Here is a 15,604-nt window from a genome sequence, read left to right as displayed (position 1 = left end):
TCGATTCCCACTCCTCCCGGGCAGCGTGTCGATGTGTCCTTGACACTCAACCCCTAATTGCTCCCGATGAGCAGTTTGGCACCTTGCATGGATGGTTGCCTCCGCTGTCGGTGTGTGAATGTGTGAGTGAATGGGTAAAATTGTAACGCGCTTTGGATAAAAGTGCTATATAAAAAAGCAGCCATTTACCATTGAATACAATATTGAGTGTCCAGGAAGATTTCGCCAGGCTGTCACCCTGTGCTCAGTGATGCAGTGAGGCACAGTGACGCATTATAGAGTCTAATGGCTGTCGCCGGAATGAAGGACTTCCTGTGCCGTTCAGTGTTATATCTAGGGAGCCATAGTCTAACACTGAACGTTGCTCCTTCTTTCAGCCAAGTCCGTGTGTAGTGGGTGGGAGTTGTTGTCCATGAAGGCATGGAGCTTAGCAAGGCTCCTCCTCCCCGCCACCACCACTAGAGAGTCCAGCTCCACCCCTACCACGTTACTGGCCTTCCTGACCAGCTTTTCCGGCCTGTTTGTGTCCCCCACTCTCAGTCCGCTGCTCCAGCAGGTCACAGGTTACCTCACCAACCTAGGGGTACAATTCTATTGTGACCTAAAGCTGGACAAGCAGATCAATACTGTGGTGGGAAGGAGCTTTTTCCAACTTAGGAGGCTGTCCAAGGTCAAACCTTTTCTATCCCGTTCCGTTTTTGAAACGGTTATCCATGCTTTTATGACCTCTCGCCTTGATTACTGTAATGCCCTGTATGTGGGCGTCAGTCAGGCCTCCCTCTCTCGTTTGCAGTTGGTGCAAAACGCCGCTGCCTGTCTGCTGACGGGAACGCGAAAGCGGGAGCACATTTCCCCTGTGCTGGCTGCCCTCCACTGGCTTCCTGTGCGTTTTAGGATTGATTTTAAGGTTTTACTGTTTGTTTTTAAATGTTTGAACGGCTTGGCACCGGGTTACCTCTCAGACCTGCTGGAACCCTATGTTCCTCCAAGGTCCCTCAGGTCCTCTGACCAGCTCCTCTTGGCCGTTCCAAACTCCAGGCTGAAGCTTAGGGGGGACCGTGCTTTTGCAGTGGCAGCCCCAAAGCTCTGGAATGAGCTGCCACTGCATGTTAGGCAGGCCACCACTCTGCAGGTGTTTAAATCACGCCTCAAAACACACTTATTTGCTCTGGCTTTTGTTTTTTAAACCGTTTTTTATGTGACACATTGTACTGTTTTATTATGTGCTTTTATTCAATTTTTATGTTTTATGTTTTATCCTATGTTTGTGGACTTGTACAGCACTTTGGTCAACTTTGTTGTTTTAAATGTGCTATATAAATAAAGTGGATTGGATTGGATTGGATTGGACAGTGTACAAGAAGGCGCCCGCCACCACCGGCTCGTAGAACATCCTCAACATCCTTGTACAGATGTTGAAGGATCTCAGCCTTCTCAGGAAGTAGAGTTGGCTCTGGCCCTTCTTGTAGAGTGCCTCTGCGTGTTTTGACCCGTTTTATTTAAATTTATTGTCTGACACACAGCCTTGTAAGCGCACATACACAGCCTTGTAGGTGCACATGAAGTTGGGATCAGGTAGAGGGAGACTGGTATTGAATCAAGTTGGGTTCAGGACGGTAGAGGGAGACTGGTGTTGAATGAAGTTGGGTTCAGGTAGAGGGAGACTGGTATTGAATCAAGTTGGGTTCAGGACGGTAGAGGGAGACTGGTGTTGAATGAAGTTGGGTTCAGTTAGAGAGAGACTGGTGTTGAATGAGGTTGGGTTCAGGTGGAGAGAGACTGGTGTTGAATGAAGTTGGGTTCAGGTAGAGAGAGACTGGTGTTGAATGAAGTTGGGTTCAGAGACTGGTGTTGAATAAAGTTGGGTTCAGGTAGAGAGAGACTGGTGTTGAATGAAGTTGGGTTCAGGTAGAGAGAGACTGGTGTTGAATGAGGTTGGGTTCAGGTAGAGAGAGACTGGTGTTGAATGAGGTTGGGTTCAGAGACTGGTGTTGAATGAAGTTGGGTTCAGGTAGAGAGAGACTGGTGTTGAATGAAGTTGGGTTCAGTTAGAGAGAGACTGGTGTTGAATGAAGTTGGGTTCAGGTAGAGAGAGACTGGTGTTGAATGAGGTTGGAGCTGAATAAACAGTGAATCAAGCCAAGATCAATTTCACCAGCAAAATTATATTTAATGGATTTGCCATAGGGCATCGCTATGAATTAATTACAGTCTACAGTAAATAGCATAATTACATATACTAGCATAGCATACTGTAGGCGTATCTAATTGATTTAATAACACGGCAGGGTCATCGAACACACAACAGTTTAATAATTGTCTTGTTCTGATTCAGACAAGACAGCTTTTCAATAGAACGCTTTTCAAGTTTCTTCATTCTGTTCGCGCTCCCTCACTAGTTCAAAGTCAATGTAACTCAGCGGCTGGGTGGCACAGCGGTCATTGCGCTCGTCACCAACGCAAGAGACACCGTGTTCGACTCCGGCTGTCGGCGTTGCCTCCGGCTTGGGCCAGTCGTCATACTAACTCAATTGGTGGAAGTCGATGGGTGGTAATCTGGACGTTGTGGACAGCGACTCCTACAGGTCGGTTGGGGACGCCTGCACAGCAGAGACAGGAAATGACGGGGGTAGTGTGAGCCTCCCACACGTTACACCTCGCCAATGAGAGTCCGCGCTGGCTGGTGAAAAGATGTGACAGGCTGCCTCCTCGTGTATCGGAGGGGACACGTGATGCAAGGCTTCTATCCTCCCTACAACCGGCCAGTGGGGGGCATATGCGAGCAACGTTCAAGACAGGGGAGGGGAGAATTGGCACAGCGGGTAATTAGGATGGGAGAAAAATAGAAAAATAGGAGAAAAAAAGTGAAGGAAAAAAAAAGTCAATGTAACTCAACCATAGTTCAGGTCTCTCTCGCTTTCAATCATTCAAGTAAATAGCATGTTTTGATAGGGAATTGAAAAATTATTTCTTAACCACTACATTTATGCCAATGAAGAAATAAATCAAGGTTTGCATCAAACAAACTAAGATCCGCTGAAGAAAAGCAATCGTTTTCATGCATAGATCACACTAGATTGATCAACTTAAAACTAAGACAGTTCTGACAGCACAATATTGATGCAATTAAGAGATTCGCTGGGATAAATGTTTTTAATGGTTAGATATTTACAGTACAATGAGATTGAGCGCCGCCTATTACCGCCGTTAGAATGGTGCTAAGAATACTTTACTCCATCTGTAGACTGGAGTGATTATGAATGTATCATTATAAAAATTATGGATCTGAAATTAATGTTGTTATATGCATGTTATGTGCATGCTGCACATAATTATGTATCTCCTCCCTACTTCCCATTTCCCGACGTGCAATGCACCTGATTGGATCAATGGTGCTAGTTCAGAGGCCTCTGCTTTGCTTGCTCGCTCGTCAACATTCTCTTTTTTAACCTAAAGTTTATCCTAAAATGTGTTTTGGACAACATTTTATGTGAGAAATAGGGTATACATGCCATGAGACATCCATTGCAGTATTTATGTAGTAAATATCTAGTGTGTATGAAAAAATTAAAAATACTAGAAACACAGCAATACTGTAAGTCACTACAGCATTTCTGTAGTAGATACTATATTATATATAGTGTGTATGATCTATAGTGTACAACCACAGGAACACTCAGGAACAATCAATTCCATATGGGCCAGCTAAAATTCTGCAGCGCTATCGATAGCAGCACTGCAAAGGTTTCTGTTTTGCCTGTCAGTGTGCCAGCATCCTCTAGTCTAGTATCCGTTTGTCTTGACTCCATGTTCTGTTCCCATTTAACACCAAAGGAACAATGGCCAAGGTCAATCTGTTGAGGTCTGGGGTGAGGAGAGAAGTGTGTGTGTGTGTGTGTGTGTGTGTGTGTGTGTGTGTGTGTGTGTGTGTGTGTGTGTGTGTGTGTGTGTGTGTGTGTGTGTGTGTGTGTGTGTGTGTGTGTGTGTGTGTGTGTGTGTGTGTGTGTGTGTGTGTGTGTGTGTGTGTGTGTGTGTGTGTGTGTGTGTGTGTGTGTCAGGGAGTATATAGGCTGCTAGGGCCACAGCCACAGCTTTCTCCCCCTGACTCCCAGCGAGCGTATGTACACAAGGTCAAGGCAAAGTGGTCCAACTGGCAGTAAGAGGGGTCAAGCTTGTGTGCTGATGGTGTTACACGCTGGCTCTCCTCCTCTCCCTGCTTCAACACCTCCAGGAACAGCAGCACCAGAGGAGAGCCTAGTACCACCCAGAAGCACCCCAGTGCTCCCTAGTGGACATGCACACACACACACACAGATACACATTAAGACACCCATGCACGCACACACATACACATTAATCTTGTGCAAACAAATAATAATTTCATCCGGGGCAGTCCTCGTTGATCTGTCCGCTGTAATAATCCGTTTCTGCCGTGTTTGGTGTGGGATAGGAGCAGCCGGCGCCTCGCAGCACAGACTCTCCAGACACCTTCGTTTGTGACCGCGGAGGGAAAGAAAGAGGGAGAGAGGAGAGGCGAGGAGGGGGATAAAGGAGGTATTACCAAGCATGAAGTTCAGACTTCATCAAACTTCTCTGGGAATCAGCGCACAGCCGCACTCACACAAACAGACACACACACACCCACACTCCCCCATCCCAGCTGAGAAGATAAGCCGGTCTCCAGGCGTCAGGGGAAGCACGGAGTGGTGGCGGCTCTGTATGCAGCTCCCCGTCTGCCCTTCATCCTCCGAGAGCCCTCGGTCCACCACCCGCTGAGCATGTCAGGGCCTCCGCGATCCCGGCGTTTAGATAAGCCACCCGAGGCGACCTCTCCACGTGGCCCCTCCATCTCTGCACCACCCCCACCCCCCCACGGCACCCCAAGCCACGCCACAATGCCCACCCCCGTTGTCCACACCTCTCTCTATTGGCTGAGGGCCTCAGTGGGCTGCCGGACGGACATCATAGTAAGGGCAATATGGTGTGATGCCCTAGCCCCCCCCCCCACCCCCTTCCCCCTCCCCCATCCCACAATCTTCCATATAATGCACAGAGGACAGCTCCTCGCCCCTTCATGGTGAATCGGATCCTGTTAAGTGGGCTTTTCTCCTGCCACGAGGAGGCTGCCGCCGCTGCTCCGCAATCCCATTACGGATCATACCGGGAGCCCGCGGCGTGTCCTGAGACTGCTCATTGGCTGCTCTTCCGAAAACAAGCGGGGCCCACGCTTCCCAATGTGTCAGGACTCTTTTTCACTCCATCGCCTGGCGGTTAACTGGTCGTCGTCAAGACGACTTTCTTCTGCGTTTCTCATTTGAGCGTGATGGTGGCCGCGATGTGGGAATGACTCACTTTAAAAAAAGAGATGTGGGGGAGCTCCAGTAGCTCACCATGTACGGCAGGGAGGGGCAACTGGCGGCCCGCGGGCCGCATGCGGCCCTCACCGACGTTCCATGCGGCCCCAGGCCAATATTAAAAAAAAAAAAAATAAAAAAAATTATAATAATTTTGTATTTTTTTATTTTTTTTTATTTTTTTATTTTTACATTTTTTTGTATTGTATTCGACTAAGAAGAGTTGGCAGTCAACTATGGCTCCTTTCGATCGATTAGTCGACTATTTGACTAATAGGGGTCAGCCCTAGTGTGCACATATTCAACGCTGTTGAAAGTGCCGTGCAGCAATATGGGGGTTTTGATAAACTGTCGGCTGTTGTTACCGATGGATTCGCCGGGCTTCTAAGGCAGAGTGGCGTTGAGTGTCCAATGCTGCACTGCATTATACATCAGGTAAGTTCGCTAACATAATTTCCATCTATTGTGCATCACTATAATGACCAATGCGAGTCGAGTGTAGTCAAATTATATGCGAGAGTCGTTAAATCGTTTTTCTTTTTTTTTATCTGATATAGGAGGCTCTCTGTGCCAAGAAGCTTGAATACAGCCATGTTATGGATTTGGTTACCAAGGTTACCAATCTAATTTGTGGAGGCAACAGGTCACTAAACCATAGAAAGTTTGTCTCCTTTTTGGAAGAGATGGACACTGATTATGGCGACTTGCAGCTACACACAGAAATCCGATGGCTGAGCCGTCGGAAAGTACAGGAGCGACATTGAAACACTGCAAATGCAATTCAATGATCGGTTTGAAGATTTCAACGGCATGCAGTCACGGATAGCGCTGTTTGCTGGCCCCCTCACCGCTACGGTGTCAGAGCAGCCCCCACCGTTGCAGCTTGAACTGTGCGAGCTACAGTCAGATCCTTTTTTTCAAGCAAAGAGAAATGAGAGGGGAATTTCGTTTTGGAAACTGCTACCTGAGCACCGCTTCCCACTCCTCAGGGACTTTGCCCTCTCTATGGCCAGTATGTTTGGGAGCACATACATACGTGAGAGCAATTTCTCAAACATGAAGCACATCAAGTCAAAGGAGAGAAACAGGCTGTCGGATGAAACATTATTTCATCTGATACAGATTGCATGCACAAACATTGAAGTTGACATTCCTGCTATTGTGCGCCAAATGGAGAGACCACAAGTGTCTCATTAAAGACAGGGGGGGAGGAGATGATGAAGAGGTGTAGAGGGGGGGAAGGAGATAATGAAGAGGTGTAGAGAGGGGGGGAGAGATGATGAAGAGGTGTAGAGAGGGGGGGGAGATGATGGAGAGGTGTAGAGAGGGGACCATTATTATTATTATAACCATTATTGACCCACTGTGGGGCGAGGGTGAATGTCATGCCAGTTTGATGAAGGGTCAATGGGAGGCATGTAGTATTGCACTTTACTTTACTTGCACTTTACTTGTTTACTTTTGTAGTGTTCAGATAACACTAATAACACAAACACAAAGCAGCATTCCTGCTGCATTTCACTACAACAGTAAATCAAAAGTGCAATAATAAATGATTTTGTTAAATGTATAAACTTGTATCCTGCTACTAAACAAAACATTCCTGAGTGCTTCATATCCATAACATGCATTTCAGTGTTATAATGTTTTGTTAGCAGGATAAAAGTTTATACATTTAACAAAATAATTTATTATTGCACTTTTGATTTACTGTTGTAGTGAAATGCAGCAGGAATGCTGCTTTGTGTTTGTTGAGCAGTGGGCTTTAAGTTCATACATTTATTTTATTAGAAGCCTTAATTATAATTGATCATTTTTGTATATATTTGGGGTTACAGGAAATACTTTTAAATTCAGCTGTTTATAAATTCATAAAGTTGAAATTGCATTACTAAATGCATTTGAAATGGAATAAAAACAAAGTTACAACAAATTATAATTGTTTATATACCTTATTTATCACATCTGTGACTATTATTGGCTATTTGAGTGATGGGGTACTACTGGCGGGACTGCCGATAAACAATGCGGCCCCCCAGATTGATTGTGGACATTTTGTGGCCCTCACCATATACAAAGTTGCCCACCCCTGATGTACGGGAATACCGTGCTGCGTCACGGATCTGGTTGACTCCGAGTTCGATTCCCGGACAGCCGTCATTTGCCGAATGTCTTCCCCTGTTCTCCCTCCCGTTTCACCCTGCATCTGTCGGTCATGCTTGACCAGAAAAGCGATAAACGCTAAAAAATTAAGTTTAAATTTAAGTTTAAAGTTCTGTCTCATCTCAATAAACTCCAGCAAATCGAGCTTAAATGTATTTCCTTAGAAATCGTGCCATTTGTCGCTTGATTTATGAATCGTTTTCAAATAAACGCTAGATTATCGATAGTATATGTATCCTCATGCACGAAGAGAAGCGGGATCTGAAAAATCGCTTCTCCGTACTTTGGTTGGCGCGAACCTCACACACACACACACACACACCCACGCTCCGATGGTGGTGAACGGAACATCTGATTAACCCAAGATTCGTAAACATAAAGTCCTTACCTCACATCGGATGTCATGCAAAAAGATTAATCCAATTCCTGATCGCCATTCCAAATATTGATCGCGTTTATTGATCCAACGTTATATATCCAAAACACATAATCCACGCTGCTCTGAGTGTCCCAGTCCATCTGTTATAACGATACTGCATGCCCGAGAAGTCAAACTTGGACCGGACTTATTTTTTTGATGCACAGTCCCAGCCAATCCAATCCAATGATGTGCAATACCATCCAGGAGATGATAGGCGGCAGTATTTGCCCTTTGTGAGCTCAGACCTATTCCCAATGATAACGTCAGGCTGGATGGATGGATGAAAAATGAATGGATATCGCTAATAAAATAAATATAGATTTAGACCCGAGATTTCTCTGGTTTGGCGCACAGAGCATGGCGAGTTAACCCGGACTATCTCGGGTTTGGTGTTAAGAGATGCGCCCAGAACTCCCCCCCCCCCCCAATGCCCCATACTTACTGGAAAACAACAGAGATAAGTCAAGGAGGAAAGTTGAGCAGTGAACCTTCTTTTTAATGCACATTAATATTTATCCTACAATTGCTAGAGGAATGCCCAGTGGCACACAAGCATATTGTTTTGTTAGAGCTTTTTTTTTTATTATTATATATTTATTTTTACATGCCCGTATTGGGATTTATGTGTAAGTAAATATGCTTGAAATGCCGCTGTAGCGATTGTGTCCCACTGCACAGATGTAAACAAACCTCATTCAAAATGGCATTTGCCTAATCCTGAAAACACATAGGCTGCCGCCGCCACAATGCTGTGCTTCTCCCGACAATAAGAAATGTGGGGGGGAAATGTCACATCTTGTTTACGTAGGCATAAAATGAGCGAAACTAGGTCTGTGCCGGTGTCATGGCATTCAAAATGACAAATGCGCTCACACACGCACACAGACACCCGCAGACAGTGCATGTATTCCCCTCTAACTCATAGAGTATGCAGCCCCCATTTATATTCCCTAAATCTCTCAGAATACAACCGCCACATTATTTATTCCCCGGGCAACATGGAAGTGGAGCGTCTCTGGGGAAACAATATGAAAGTGGCGGCTTCCATATCCAGCTGATCTATATACCTCCGTCTATAACTAGCTTTAAGCAAAGCTCCAGCGGCCGGCTCTCATAAGCATCACCATTAATCAAAAAGGCAGCTTTTTTTTTTTATGAACAAACAAGTTGGCATAAATAACTAAAACATCCGGGGGAACGAGGGGAAAGAGACAGCGACGAAGAGTCCTACGAGAAAAGACTAATAATAATAATAATAATGAATAAAACTTGGACAAAGTCACCTTGTGAATCCTGTAACTCTTCATTTCCAGAGCTGTGACGCAGACTTTACGAGGAGCACCGTGTTCACGTTCAGGCGAGAGGTTTGTCCGTACAGTAGCTCTCAGTTTGGCACGTCTAACACCGCCAAGTTGTTTTGGCCGTGGCACGTTCTGGCAACAATACGTTTGCGATCCGTGTGGGCAACGGTTTGCTACTGTGCTACTCCTCCCCGGAGGTCTTGAGGTCAGCCGTGATGGACAAACAAACGCAACCAGAAAGCTAAACATTTCTTTTTCTCTTTTCTTTTTGGAATGCAGAAGAATGAGTGGTCCTGATTATGCTTCACAGCAGAATCAGAAATTAATTAGACATGGGACCGATCCCATCCAAGATTGGTATCGGGTTTACGATGTGACGTAATTCATGTATTTTATATTGGCCGAACCTCATTGATCCAAGCACCCGATATAGATTCCATAGCAGGGCTCCAGATTGCGACCATTTAAAAATAAATGATAGCCTAACTAGTATTGCGACTATACCCCTGTTTTTTAATCATGCTGTACATCACGTTCACTTCTCGTTCGGGAGGGAGTGTGTGTGTGTGTGTGTGTGTGTGTGTGTGTGTGTGTGTGTGTGTGTGTGTGTGTGTGTGTGTGTGTGTGTGTGTGTTTGTGTGTGTGTGTGTGTGTGTGTGTGTGTGTGTGCGTGCGTGCGTGCGTGCGTGCGTGCGTGCGTGCGTGCGTGCGTGCGTGCGTGCGTGTGTGTGTGTGTGTGTGTGTGTGCGTTCTCTAGTTGAAATGCAGAGCAGTCAGGTGTGTCTCTCTCTCTCTCACTCTCTCTCCAGTGTGTTCCCTCGCCTCGCTTGCAGTGGCATTAAAACATATTGTTCCTTTTTCCAAAGAAAATAAATATCAGGTCCCTCGGTGCCACAGACAGTATAACACAATATAAAACACATTTTTTATTACATGAATTATTAAATAGTTATCAATAGTTATTAATCAAGAAAAAAGAGCTCTAGTATCTGTATTGGTTCAGCATCGGTAGATATCCAAATGCAGGTATCGGTATCTGAACTGAAGAAAAAGGGGATCGGTGCATATCTCTAAAAATGGATCTGGGCGGGTTCAAGGGTCACCTCATTAAAATGCATACATTTCCATCCATCTGCACCAATGATCAAGTGACACAGAGCATTTCTTTTTTTCTTAACTCCAGGCTATCTGGGCAGGGGATGTGGTGGGTGGGGGCCCGGTTGGGGGCCCACGTGTGAGCGTTACATCTGAATGTGAGAACGAGAACGACCGCGCACAACTATGATAATAGCAGCCGGTCGCTCGGCGCGCCGCCAGTCAAGCGGCAGTCATTTCCCCGAGCGCAGGCTTCAAGGTGCCTGTCGATGCCGTTAACGTGTCACTGCTCACTATTGCTCATACACAGAGGGAAGAGCGCATACATCCGCCCCGGCTCTCGCACGGGCGCGCTCATCCCGCCAACACGCCGGTCCCTACCAGTCAGCCGACAACCGTATTATCTTATCTTATTATCTTCCTGTTCCGTTTCAAATGCATTCCTTTCACCCGTCATCTCCGCTCCCGTCGTGAAATCAAGTGTTCCATGTAACTTAAAGTATCGATTGGAGTGGGCGAGGGGTGGGGCGGGGGGGGGGGGGGGGGGGTAGTGTCCCACGCGGCAATGCTGTCGCTTGTAATCGGCTGCCTCCTTGAATGAATTGATTATAGAAATGCATAAACAATGAAGTGCCATGTCATTCTGACTCCCCATTGATTCCCCCATTAGCCGGGGATTGATACAAGCTTTAAATGTCAGGCTGCCATCGATTGAACCACGAGTCCCCCACGCGCCTATACTTGGAATGCCGCGTCACTGTCGCGTGTGGCTTTCCACCTGGCTGACTCCGCAGAAGGTCAACCGGAGAGGTGCGCCGGATCACCGACATCAGTGGTTCTCAAAAGCACCTCTGTGAACGGCAATGTCACAAACTCACTCGGTCGCCGATTCAGTCGTTCGTTCACAGTGCCGCGCAAGGCATGCCGCTTTCAGGTTCACTCTACGACCCCGTCTGCGACCCTGTGCCCGTGTTGATGCGTGACCCCTAAAAACAGACCGCCCCCCCCCCCCGCCCACCCAACATTGTCAAGCATAGAGAGAATGTTAAATGTTTACACCAAAGAAGGATTTTTAAGTCCCCGTTTCAGGTTATTTCACGTGATTAATCATTTGAGGAAGGCTTTAGACAAATATAAAATCCCAAATCATCTTGTGACCCTTTGGGAGGTCCCGGGCCCCAGGTTGAGAACCACTGCAACCTCTTTGTTCCAACATAGGCTTTATCGAATTAAACTCGACTTTCATTGATGCATAGAGTAGATGCGTATGATGCATCTAGTACTTTGTCTCCCCAAACAGACTTATTTAGGGGAGTACCAGACGGCCCCCCGCATGAACAGATCCCTCAGACTGATCCAAGATGTGTAATCAAAATGCACAATCGATAAAAGACAAGAGCAGAGGACATTTAAGAGAGGGAACATTAACCCTTTCACTACCGCACCAGTTAACCGTCCAGTGTGGTAGTGAAAGGTTACACTTCTGTAGTGTGGTAGTGAAAGGTTAACCTTCTGTACTGTGGTAACCTTCTGTAGTGTGGTAGTGAAAGTGTTAACCCTTTGTAGTGTGGTAGTGAAAGGGTTAACCTTCTGTAGTGTGGCAGTGAAAGTGTTAACCCTTTGTAGTGTGGTAGTGAAAGGGTTAGTGTGGTAGTGGAGGCGTTAACCTTCTGTAGTGTGGTAGTGGAAGTGTTAACCCTTTGTAGTGTGGTAGTGAAAGGGTTAGTGTGGTAGTGGAGGCGTTAACCTTCTGTAGTGTGGTAGTGGAGGCGTTAACCTTCTGTAGTGTGGTAGTGGAAGTGTTAACCCTTTGTAGTGTGGTAGTGAAAGGGTTAACCGTATGCAGTGTGGTAGTGGAAGGGTTAACAGTGAACCTAGTCTCTCTCCCAAGGAGAACCTACTTATTAAAGCTTCCTTCCAAACAGATCACATGCATTTCAGGCACGGGTATGCAGCCGCTGGGCAATTAATGGCAGGGCCATTAAATAATGTATGTATGAATAAAAAAGGGTATTTAAACTTCTATTGTCCACTGCATAAGGGTAGCATAATAGGGCCCAGTCATGGTCTTTACTAAAAGCATAAGGGTCTGGTACCAATGAGTGCACCTCACGAAACACATAGAACTCTGGCCCAAGCGTCTGTCTTGCATGACCTTTTGGTTCAATTCCTTATTTAAACGTCTTTTTTCAAGGCACCCTTTGCCTAGTGCAAAACTGTTTTTAGTCTGAAAAGGGGCACTCGGAGACCTAATCCAGGGGCAGTTAACCCCACCACCCCTACCACCACCACCACCACCGGCCTCCCCCCCTCATCCCCTCATTCACCCTCACGCTACTGGCATCAGGTAAACAAAGCACCAGCAAGTGTTTCTATGGTGTCCTCTTTTATGAAACATGGGAAGTGGCAATATTTGCCCAACGGCTGAATAATTGTGTGTGTATTGGGATTGTGCCGTGAGAGTTTGCAGGCTAAATGGATTCTCAATGTGACAACATGACAGTGGGTTTGCACATTGTTTGGGGCACATGGGGAAATAAGCCTTTAAGTACATAACCGCGCTCCTCTCAACATGTACTTGGTAATGATTTCCTCCTCTTTTTCCCCCGGATTTGAAATACATTCCGTTAAGCATTAGGGAAATGGATACGCTGATGCCAACACTGGTATCAGATATCAGGGCCGATATCAGGCTAATCGATGTTATCAGGAGGATTTCCCTTGCACTACTATATGATACCAAGAAACAAGTCACAAATCAGAATACATAGGAAGGTATGGTCACGGTATGCCCACCTCCATCAGCAGTATAACAACCTCCATCAGCAGTATACCCACCTCCCTCAGCAGTATACCCACCTCTTGCAGCAGTATACCCACCTCCCCTCAGCAGTATACCCACCTCTTGCAGCAGTATACCCACCTCCCTCAGCAGTATACCCACCTCCCTCAGCAGTATACCCACCTCCCTCAGCAGTATATCCACCTCTCGCAGCAGTATACCCACCTAGGGATGCCCCCCGAAACCGGGTTCTAAACGGGAACCGGTACTAAATTTTTTTTAAAAACTGACGTTATCAGTTCTGCTATCGGTATTCGAGGAGTTATGGAGTTTTTTTCCCAGAGGAATTTAAACGTCGCAAACTAATCTTGTTTGCCATTTTCTCTATATCTCCTCTCTCTGTCTCTATCTCTGTCTGCACGAGGAGCGGGGCTGTGCTGTGCTTTACACACACACACACACACACACGCTACTCGAGTCGCTCACACATGCACATACGGGTACTTGAGAGGTGCTGAAGCACACAGACAGACAGCTCTTCTCTCATCATAGCGGAGAGAACGAAACGTTCGAAAAAAGCATGCATAGCACGACCTGTGTAACATTAAGTTACACTGCTATCTTAACGTTAGCAATCTAAGCATGCATACTGTAGCACGACCTGTGTAACGTTAAGTAACTTGTGTTCCGCGGGGAAAGACCGTTCATCACTGCATACAACTTGGTTTAATCCTAACGTCCATTCAGAAACTTTGTATTATGAAATAATTCTGGGATGTCTGACTATTTCCCTATGCCTTGGTGCGAGTTCAGCTGACACTGTTGACACGCCTATATATGCAAAGCGTGCACACACACAAACACACGCACGCACGCACACACACACACACACACACACACACACACACACACACACACACACACACACACACACACACACACACACACACACACACACACACACACACACACACACACACACACACACACACACACACACACACACACACACACACACACACACACACACACACACACACACAGACACAGACACACACACACAGCTCCAGTCATGCATCCACTCAACTCATGGAAAATACAGCATCAGGCTATCGTTCTAAAAGTATCTCTACTAATAAGCTATACGACTGGCGACAGTGGCTCGGGAGGTAGAGCAGTCGTCTGGCAATCCGGAGGTTCCTGGTTCGATTCCCGCTCCTCCCTGGCAGCGTGTCGATGTGTCCTTGAGCAAGACACTTAACCCCTAATTTCTCCTGATGAGCAGGTTGGCACCTTGCATGGTTGCCTCCACCGTCGGTGTGTGAATGTGTAAGTGAATGGGTAAAATGTGAGTAACAAATGGTTATAGTTGCTTTGGATAAAAGTGCTATATAAAAAAGCAGCCATTTACCATTAATAAAATGGAGTATTGAACCATTTTTAACAGCTGTGTATTGGGTGGGACATTCTGATTTAAGAACTTTCTAAATAAAATAGAAAGTCCCAAAATAGTTAATTTATCTGACTGCTTGTATTAATTGATCAAAAAGTAGCCATGTGCAGTAATATAGTTATATAAAAGAATAATAAAGCAATGTCGATTCTGTTCTTAATTAATTGGGGTTTTCTTGCAAAATAATCAAAAAGAACCGATAGGAGTATCGATAAAGTACCGAACGGTTAAGCAGTATCGATAAGAGTAGTAGTATCGATAAAATCCTAACGATACCCATCCCTATACCCACCTCCTCACCCCACCCCGACACACACACACACACACACACATACACCACTGATGATCACAAGTAATAAGTGTCTGGATCTTATGAGGTTTTCACCTCATAGTTACTTAACTACCTAATGGTTAAGAACACAGATGCCTTTTTTCTTTTTTTTTTATATATTTTTTATGTTTCTTTTTTTTAACAGCACAGTGACAGGCAGACTAGACAGGGTTAATGAGGCATGGCTCTCCTTCTTTCAGTGGCCTCTAAATGCCTACAAATCATCTTCCCTCTGCTAACCTATTTGCAGGCGGCGCCTGTAAGTTCTGTAACATAACAGGGAGTAAATCAAGTCGGGGTCAACTCTTACTCACACTTGCCCCAGCTGCCATTGCTATTGCCTCCCATAACTTGCATGAATGTATATATATCCTCCAGATGTCGGTCTGGAGAATGAATCTATCGGGCTAGTTTTCTCATTAGCAAAGTGGATTCGTTCAGGCGTGAGAGTATTGACCGCCCAATGGTCGGGCGGTGTGCCACGGACGGTACATGTTTATATAATAGCAGGGTTTAACCCAAGGCTGGCAGAATACTACATGTAACTGGTGAGATTACATAGGGGAGATATGAATTACTAACAGTATAGCTTCCCCCCTTTTACAATGTGGAACAGTGAATATAAAATTGGCATCACTACCGGCGAGTGAATAATTAATGTATTGTGGATTGAGAAATGGGGGGGGGGGGGGGGGGGGTTGCTG

This window comes from Notolepis coatsorum (genome assembly GCF_963971535.1).
Source record: "Notolepis coatsorum genome assembly, chromosome: 3".
Taxonomy (NCBI): Eukaryota; Metazoa; Chordata; class Actinopteri; order Aulopiformes; family Paralepididae; genus Notolepis; species Notolepis coatsorum.
The sequence above is the reverse complement of the archived record's forward strand: the minus strand, read 5'-3'. Positions refer to the sequence as shown.